We start from the raw sequence: 10,946 nt of genomic DNA on the forward strand, positions 1-10,946 counted from the left end.
GCCTCGTTAAGGCACATAGTTTAATTACGGCGGCCGCATGTGTACTGACTGCTGTAGTACATGTGTCGTGTTGAAATGCGCACTTTGGATAATAAGAGGAAAAAATAAATCATAAAATAAATTTAATATACAGCTAGATGCCACTCAGCTAGACGGGAGGACAAATAGTTGTACAAAACAACGTTTGCATAACTAACATACGTAGGATAGTTGATATATTACATTTCATCAAGCATTTAATAATATCAAGTATTGCATAAACCATGCATCTGATGATGATTTGACTTAACTAACTAGATCGATTTTATAGATGAGTTGTTAACTTCCCGTAAGGTAAGTTATAGTATTGGGCCAAAAATAAAAATGAAAGTTTTACATATCTTCACGTTTCAGAGGTTTCTGAACATTTGGCATACCTCTGAAAAAATTATTATGTGTGTATGTGTGTGTGTGCGTGAATGTGTGGAGACAATTTTTCGTCGACGATTTCGGGCGTAGATTAGAATGGTTCCGATTATCCGATTAGAATGGTTCTAAAATCATTCGATTCCCAGTGATGAGGAAACGTGCTGATTAGTTTTTGACGAAGACAGTTCCTGCGGCTCCGGAGTTATGAAGCAAAAGTGTTAAAATGACAGTTTTTCAAGGATCATCGAAAAACATTTGATTCGTAATGTTGTGTAGAGGGTGATTAGATTTTAACAAAGGCTGGTTAAGCCGTTTTGGAGATATAGAGCTAAATGTGCAAAAAATAAAAGTTTTTGAGAGAAATAAGCATCCGATTTGAGTGATTTAAAAACTTTCTGCTTGTGTTGACGAAACGATTGCTTTTGAGGAAAGATTTTTTTTTTAATTTACAAAAAAAAATTTAATTATTGGAAAATAATTCGGATTATAATTCTATTTCTAGCTGAAGTTCTAAAACTCACTTATATACTTGAAATAAATAATTTTAACTTGCAATTCACTTTATATTCAGAAATATTAATACTTAGAATTAATATTAGACAATGTTATTCGTTTTAAATTATCAATTGGTTAAGTTTTGTTTATATACGTTTTATAAAATGAGAATAATGAAAGTTACATTATTTATAATATTTATTTGAAAACATTTAATGTTCCTCACTCGGAACGTTCCAGCAATTTGCCTTAAGGCACGACGCCATACACCGCAAGTTTAATTTTTATTAAAAATAAAATCTAATAATTTTATTACAAAGTTTCTATAATAGTGATAGAAAATAACTTTTTTTGCATATATTCAAGTTTTGAAGGTTTCTGAATATTTTGGCCTTTGAAAAAATGGATTTGTGTATGAACCTTAGAAAAAATGGATGTGTGTATGGGTGTATGTAGTATTTTTTTGTCGATTTGATTCCTATTGATAAGGTGACATAATGATTAGTTTTTGGCAAAAGTTGGTCCAGCCGTTTCGGAGGTACGAAGCAAAAAGTGTAGAAAATAGTAATTTTTTGAGAGTACGGAGCATCCGATTTGAATTATTTGTAAAAGCATTCAGTTCCTACTGATAGAGAAAAGTGGTCAGTTTTTGGCAAAGACAGGTCCAGCCGTTTCGGAGATACTGAGCTAAAAGTGCAAAGATTGTTAATTTTTGAAAAAAAAGCATTCAATTTGAACGATTCAAAAACTTATTGCTTGTATTGACGAATAAATTATTTTGGGAATGCCATTTTTTTTTTTAATTTTCAAAAAATATTTTTGGTTGACCATCGAAAATAAATCAGATTTTAAATTTAATTTGATCTAACATTCCAGAGCATACTTATATACTTGAGATGAATAAACTTTGGAATATAAGGTCCTTCATTCTAACTCCGCTTGTTTAATTTTTTTATTAACTTTTTATGTAAACTTATATAAACGCCATCGTCTAATTTATAAGCTTTTCTATTTGGTCTATAAAATATAAATAATGAAAGTTACAGTATTTATTGTAATATATTTGAGAACTTTTAATATTCTTCGAATATTTCATTACGGATCGGAAAATTCCAGCAATTTGCCTTAAGGCTCGATGCCATACACCACTAGTTTTTATTTGTGCAGCAATACAAGGTAAGACCCTCTATCACTTACCATCATATATATATCTCATTCTAGTAAAACTAAATAAAGGAGTATTTGACAAAAATAAATTATTAAGTTTTTGACCAAAAATAAAGTTTCTTTGAAAAGCTAGCATTCGGTACAAAATTTTAATACATCAATCAATAATTTAAGTAAATAGCAGGTTCAATCGTTGACTACTAAATTAATTGCGCGTTATTATTTGAAACACTAATATTTATTATAAGTGTTACTCTCAATTTAAATTCAACCTATATAGTATATAATAATCTAGTAGTTATAATTATCAAATGCCAGATGTGTAAACATTGTTAAAACGCAGTTTCCTCATTCAATAGTAAATTTATGTTTCCGTTAGTCATGGTAATAATTCGTTATTGCCAGTCCATTGTTAACGGTTCGAAATCTACACAAAATTCAAACTAATCAGGTGTATTTGGATGCCAAAGGACTTATGATATTTATTCCATGTCACGCACATGAAGTCTAGTATTTATAAATTATTAACCTGCATGTTACCTTGTCAAACACTTAATCGTGTTTGCGAAATATCATCTAAAACTTCAGACCAAGCGCTGGTGTATATTATTCGATTCATTAATTTTGAAAATTTAATTTTGAATAGTAAGAACGAAATTTAATCAGTGTTTTGTATTAAGTGCTATTTTTTGCAATTCAGATAAGCAACGGTCGCCCTATCTCTATGTGATGAATTTTTTATTGGTGCAGTTTATTGATGCACTAATGTTTGTCATCAGGCTGTCTAAGGCAAACCTAGAATGTTTGATTCAAATCCGAGAGAAACCGAGAGAACGGCGCCTCCAATTTTAATAATTCAAATTTACTTGTATTACAAAATAAAGAAAAGATTAAATTTTTGAGAAGTCAGGTCTAGCGGTATGGAACTTGAAGCAGAAAAAGTAAAAAAAAATGCCATTTAGTGGTAAAAAATGATCATTAGACATATGCCACATCAAATTATCAGATATTTTATGGATATTTTAATAATAAGTATAAAATTTGTTTATATTTCTGAGTTCCATAACATTGTTTGTCCGTCAGACTGCGACGCGGCGCTTATGCGCTTGATATATCGTCCCTATGCAGCTAAATAAGCACGGTTAAAATAAAGTTCAAAACTTCCATAATTACTCGGAATAAAAAAAAAACTATTTTTTTTCAAAAATTTCATAACTTTGATCTTCTTTTTAAAAAAAAATTTGGTACGGGAACTTCCAGCAATTGCCTTAAGGCACGATATATGTAATAACAACCTGATAATTAATTCACTATCTATCAATCGAGAATAATGTCTGCTTTATTACTACTAGCTATAAATCATTAACAAATGAAATATTTAATCCAAGAGTAATTTTCAGTCCGTAAAATTTTATGACATAATCAATTTGTTAATTATTAGAACTATTTGTATATTATTAAAAGTACATAATTAGAAATAATAATTGATAAACCGATTGCTCAACATTATTTTCATTGTGGTGGATAATTTCAACCATCATTTAGTCTAGATCTAATTTTCTTGAAAATTATACTTGATAATAATATTATTTATTTTCGTTAATATTTTGATATTCATAGTAAAAATATCAATAATGTATAATTTTCATATAAGCTATAGATTTGCAGCAAGGATAGACTATGGCAAGATAATAAAACTGTATTTTGAGAATCATATTACAATTAAGAATTTTCAAAGACATATGTATTTATAATATAGTTATTAGTTTAAAAATTGAGTTGTTCGTGGTTCTGCGGTAAGAACTTGGTTTATCAAACATTAATTTCCAGCTCGACAAGCTTAATATAAAACAGTAATGATATTAGATTATCACTTGAGATTATAGGTCTCAAATATATTTAAGATATTTAATAAAGATTTGACTTTAAAGATGAGTACTAATTTTGTTGCATTTTTTTCGGTTCCGTATCCTACCAAGATAATTAATTGCTAAAGTTTACTTATACGGTTCAAACAAATTTCAAAATTTTCAGAACAGATTTTTTTTGAAAATTTTCAAAAATAAACAAAGTTTATACTTGATGGAAAAATGATTAAAAATGAATTTATAAATGATATTTGGTTTACAATGTATCTATTTTTATATGAAGACATTTCCAATATTTTAGTAGAATTAAAAGATGCCTGTTAGAACGCAACCCAGTTGTTAAATTTTCTAGTTGTTTTTAACATAATTAATATTTTTGGCTCAAGTATTTTTAGAACAATGCCCCAATAAAGCAATTTTTACATTATATCATACCTATATTAGACAACAAAATTAGTACTCATTTTTAAAGTCTTTATGAATATCTTTTATGAAATATCTGATAGTTTTATGTGCATATGACTAATAATTATTTTTGACCGCCAAATATAATTTTGTTACCTTTTCTCTGTATTTCTGAAACCATTAGACCTGCATTCCCAAAAATTTAATTAATTTTTCATTTCGTCAATATAAGTAAAATTTAAAAATAAATAAATTTTAAATCATTCAAATCGGGCGCTCCATTGCGTCAAAAGCTGATTTGCCACCTTTGGCACTTTTTGTCTCGTTTCATCGAAATGGCTACACCTATTTTTGCCAAAAACTAATCAACAAGTCTTCCCATTAATAGAAATCGAATGTTTTTTGAATCATTCAAACCGGTTAATCCGTGCGTCCAAAATCGTGGACGAAATATTGTATCCAAACATACAAACATACATTCACACACCTACATCAATTATTTCTAAGGTGTGCCAAAATGTTCGGAAATCTTTAAAACGTAAAAAAATGTTCATATTCGATTTTCGGGTCATTACTATAACTTAAAAGTTAAGTTATAAGTTAAAAATATGTTTGCAATTGAAAATAGACCATTTTGGCAGTGGAAAACCCCACACACTATTTTTTCCTGGACACTATCTGCCCTTAGAACAGTACTACCCATTATTTAACACTATTCCTACCGACATTTCATGTTTGCTATTCCTACCGCGACCGGTCAAATGACCGGTCATGCAAAATCGGTATTTTTCAGTATTGAATGAAGAGTTAATGCTAGTTTAAGAGTTTATAAATACAAATACAATATATTTCTTTTATTTTATAATGCGAATTCTACATTTTATACTGTTTTATCCAATTTTTCACGATTTTTTTTCTTAGAGTGTATTTTCTGCACACGCATTTTTTACGTTTTTGGCTGATTTTGTTTTCTCTATCATTTTTCTAAAGCATTATCTGGAATAGTTTCTTTTAGGGAATCTGTTTTGTACTTGTACTTAGCTGATTTTTTTCTGAATTCTTGTTGGAACTATACGACAAGTTAATTGGAATAGAAAGTTCCTGCCTTGTACATTGTCTTCTCGTAATTTCTTTATGTAACAACAATGGATTTATCCTGAATACATCCAAAATAATGTAAATTCTTGATGAATTCTCTCTAAAATTCATATTTTACCAAATAATTTCTGACTATTTTATGAATGGCATCTACACCAGTCCCGACGCTAATACCAATAGAATTAACTCCCGTATTAGTGTAATTTTTTCAACATATGTGTATGTAAGTGAAAATTAGAATCTTCTTTCTTATCTTCCAAAATTGTAAATATTATTTGAGTATTGAAATCTTTGATTTTTCGTTCTGCCAGTATTTATAGCTGTTATATTGCTTCAATTGTACCTACCATCAGTTTTCTTTTACTAAAAGTTTAGCTATATGTAGGATGGTAAAAACGTTATATATTTTTTATGTGGTACTAGCGATTTTGATAATACGGTTTCATCAGTTATAAATCTTCAAAGAATATCTCAGTTTGCTACGTATACTGGATGGTTACCAAAATTTTACACCCCATTTGTGCGATTTGCAGGGCATAATTATATTTACATCGTATATTGAACAGTTACTAATATTTATACGTTTTCCTAAATACTATTGAACATATGTTGAATGAATTTACACCTTACCTTTATTGAAAATATATGTCTGTCGATAGTAATACGTAGTCTTTTACAACAATTTTGATTGCTGTCAATGTAGTTGAACCAACCTTTGGATTCAAAACAAAACCTATCGATTTATTGTTTAGATTCCTTCGTAAAAATCTGTCTATACATAGACATTGAGAAAATTGAGAAATCCCACTTTTTATACCGTAGAAATGCAATATTTATACTACTTGCCTTATTTGCGCACCGCGCATACAGAATCGAAAAAAATGCATATAAATTTGCAGAAGGCAGTTTTTACCAGTCTAAATTCTTCTGAATTTACATTTTCTTGTAAGTTCCAAAATATTCTTAACAATTACTACAAAAAATCCCATCCGAACATCGTCTTTCGTACTACCGGTCAAATGACCGGTCGCGGTAGGTAAGACAGCATACAATTTTTTTTCCAAAAATAAAAATTGAAAAAACAAATTGACATTGAAAAATGTTTTATACTCACATATTAGGAAAAGTCATAAAGTTTGATGACGATTCAATTACGTTTGATATGAAAAATACTAATCGAAAAATCAAAAACGGTCATTTGACCGGTCCCGGTAGGAATAGTGTTAAGGTATTAAATAATATCAAGGCATTAAAACAACATTAAGCAATCATGTTGTGTTCGTTATTTAGTAATATCTAAAATCGCATTAAAACTAAAGTAATATATTATATTATAAGTCCTGCTTTGATTCCAAGGAATTAATCTCTTTATCAGTGTTGAATATTTTGCAAAGCTTGTCAGCTCCGATAGGAATGGATTTAATTACCTGACTATTGTAGTGCGAAGTAGATTGACGTGTGTTTTATTTACTTAGCGCAGTTCATAATAGTTTATTATCACTTCTAAGCCTTATACAATACAAGAGCTTGATACCCTGTCATAGAAATATCATATAATTAAGAACTTATACTGCAAATCTTTTATTTTAACAAAAAAAAAGTAGTGTATATACAGTTGCAGATTTGCTGGTAAGACTTAAATATTGCGTTATGAGAAAATCCGAATAAAAATCTAAATTACCTTTCTAATTGAATAAATATTTAGTTCTTGCGAGAATGTTTAATTGAGATTTCCGAATCGAATGTTTTTTGAATAATTCAAATCAGTTTATCCGTGCGTCCAAAATCGTAGATAAAAAATTGTGTCCATACAAATCGCATACATGCATACACACACACGTCCATTTTTGCCCAAATTTTCGGAAAGCTCTATAACGTAAAAATCCTAATAAGAGCCCCCTTTTCTAATTAAATAAATATTTAATTTTGGCCCCTGAGAGTGTTCAATTGAGTTTTTAAAAAAAAACAATCAAGTTGAACTGTAAACCTGTCGTTGGCAAAAACTAACCTAACTAAACTAACTGCGCCCGAAATCGTGGACGTAAAATTGTATCCATACAAATCGCACACACGTGCACACGCACACACATATACATTCTTTTTTTTCTTCAAGGTTTGCCAGAATCATCAGAAACCTCTAAAACGTATATGCCAATAATTTTATCTTCGATTTTTGGATGATTACTATACCTTACCATAAAAAAATTAAAAATTAAAAATTTATAGTTATCTATATAATGAATAAGCCGAGTGAGAATTGAGTTTTAAGAATAATTCTGAACTGATAGAATTAATAAACTAAATATGTTTCTTAGTACGAGTACAGAGTACGAGAGTAATAGAAGCAATGACATACATTTAAGGAATCTGCTAAAAAAAGTTTGGTTCGACTTTGAAATTATTCAGATTTCATAAATAGTGTTGCAAACTATTGAAGGACCAAAGTTATATTTATTGCATAACCATCATTCAAGATATGCTTCAATTGCCAATTTATGTAAGTTAAGCTAGTAGGTTCATTATAATAATCAAACTAATTGTAGTATCTATATAAATCATAGGTTTCCAAACTTGTATGTGCCGTGAACCCCTTTTGAGATCTGAGATCGGTATATGGTCGCTGGGTAATATATCTAGAGAATATGGTAAAAGGGGAAGCAATTCGGAGCCCAATTCATATTTTTCTCCCTTTTATTTTTTGTAAGAAAAAATTAAAGTAGGTCATTCAATAGTTTTTAAGATATGCGAGGTTGATGAGTGGCTGACTCCGCTCTCAATACTAGTATTAAAACAGATTGTACGTTTTCAAAAATGCATAATTCGAAATTTGACACACATTGTTATTATACATTTGTAATGTTTTTCTTTACTTTTTGGTTCATTTCTAAAAATGCCGTAGACCCCCATTTTTATTTCGTTGCCCCCAAAATTTTGTTTTCCTTGCCGTGGACTCCTTGAAAGTTGCCATGGACTCCTGGGGGTCCATGTGTACCACTTTGAGAATCACTGATCTAAATTGAACTTTGAACATAAATGATCTTTTACATTATATAATCATTAAAAATCGAAATTCCGTATTAATTTTTTGAACTTTATTACTAAGCTTATGTTATTCAATTTATTAACCTTTCCAATTAAAATTTACCCATAACCGCAATTAATCATTCCATACATTGCGCGTTAAAACTGGAGAGAAATCAAATCCTATCTCTTATCAAGAATAACTAGAGGGTATATCAATGTAATATTGGCGCAAATTGAAATTAATCAACAATTATTTATTAGTACAAATATACACAAAGGCGAGTTACGGTATTGCGATTTATTGCATATTCACAATGCAAATTATCGTTGAAAGTAGACTAATGGCCAGTAATAAACATGGTATATGGTCTGTCATATTCGTAACAGCACATTGATCTTACATTTAGCCATAGATGTCAAAAAACTGTCAAAGCTTTTGCAACTTAAACGTTCCATTAATAAATATTAATCATTAATTTATTTTTATTCGTGTGCAATTTACTTGCGTAATACCGGTAGAGAAGTTTTACGATGTGGTAGGTATAGCTGTTAGTAGATACATGGATCAATATATATATATATATATGTATATATATATATATATATATATATATATATTCGTAATTGTTTTTAAAACGTGCAGCGAATATTTTAATGATAGTTTTAGTTTGTTTTACTGAATGGGTTGGATGTAGACCGAAGCGTATGAATTTCTAAATTTTAATTATTTTATATTTTTTAATACTTATAGGTGTGACTACATTTAGACATGTATTCAATACTATAATTAAATATACATTTGAAGCAGAACTCAAACGTCAAATGTTGAGGATCATCAAAATGAGTTACACACTAGAACCAGTTCTTAATGTATAATAGCTATAGAAAGACAAAAAAATTAATCCTTAGCATATGAGTAATTTTAACACACTTTTTTTATTAAATAATATTTTAATTTTAATAAATTTCCGCAGGGAGTTATAGTAATATCTTCATAACTTCACGTTTTAGAGGTTTCTGAACAATTTGGCATACCTCAGAAAAAATGAATGTGTGTGGGTGTGTGTTTCTGCTTATGTTGTCAATACAATTGCTTTTGGAAACAAAAATTATTTAATTTTTCTTGTATATCGAAAATAATTCAGATTTTAATTTTGATTCTGGCTAATGTTCTAAAGCTCACTTATAAACTTTAAATAAATAATTCTAGCAATTTGCCTTAAGGCACGATGCCATACATCACTAGTTATAATTTATATTAGTTCGTGAAATTGTATTATTTTGATTGCTATTTATAATAAATTAACTATACTAAACTAAACTTAAATATGAATTTAAGTATAATGCAAAGACTGTTTTGTGTATATTATCAATAATTGGCATTATTTTTATACTAGCTCTCTTAGAAATATCAGAAAATTCTCTACTTTTTTGCGATATAGTTTCAATTCACATTTCCTCTGTTCTACAATTTGATGTTAACCAGTAAAGTATTTTTTTCCCAACTCTTTGCATTTTTTTAATTTATGACCTTGTTGCTACACTTCATCTTCTATGTGATTATTGCATTTTTTTCACAATTTTAATATATTAACTATTTCTCTGAAATAATAATATCTCATATATTTCATACCAGACTTTGTTGGTTTCAAAACTCTGCAGATAGCTAACTATACCTATTACTTTACTTTCTCATTAGTGACTTTATAGGTTCATTTCATTTTTTTAATATTTCTAAAATTTCAGAACTTTTCATATAGTTTACCGAGTCTCTAAATCATCATTTGTTGACATTGTTGGTTGATATCATATTCTCCTTATTACTGAAATTGGCGAACTCTCTCCAAAGATCACTAAGCATTTACCTTATTTTTCTCATATGATACTTAATTCATTCATTTTATTTTCTCTATATTTCTTTAATTTCTGCACTTTTCATACAATTTATTGTGCCTCTAACTTTACTTTCTCATTTGAGACTTTATTGGTTCATTTTATATTACACAATAGACTCACTACGTTTCTTATTTAAGTTTGTCATTTATGACTTAATTGATTTTTCTTCATATTCCTCAAATTTCAGAACTTTTCACACTGTTTAGTGTGTCTTCAATTTACCTTTCTACTTTGTGACTTTGTTGATTTGTGACAAATCTCCTACTTAAATTGAGGATATAAATGGACAATGACATATTTATACTATTAATAATTTTATAATTTATATAATAATTGCGGTTTACTCCTTAATATTTATTTTTTATATCTTTAATAATGTTGCAAATAATTTCTTAATTGCGTTTGTATTCTTATGGTGGACAATGGTTAGATGGAAAAAGGTAACTGGATCATATTGGTTGGGAATCGACCTGATTATTTTTTGGTAAATATCGACCGGGCTGTTTTCTTGTAATTAAGTGTTAAAAATTTGTTCTTCTACGATTTTTATGATTTTTTTTTTCTGACGGTAGATATCATAGTCTT

The sequence above is a fragment of the Ctenocephalides felis genome, unplaced genomic scaffold (genome assembly GCF_003426905.1).
Source record: "Ctenocephalides felis isolate EL2017-DRISC unplaced genomic scaffold, ASM342690v1 CF-g0.4_SCAFFOLD_03572, whole genome shotgun sequence".
Lineage (NCBI taxonomy): Eukaryota > Metazoa > Arthropoda > Insecta > Siphonaptera > Pulicidae > Ctenocephalides > Ctenocephalides felis.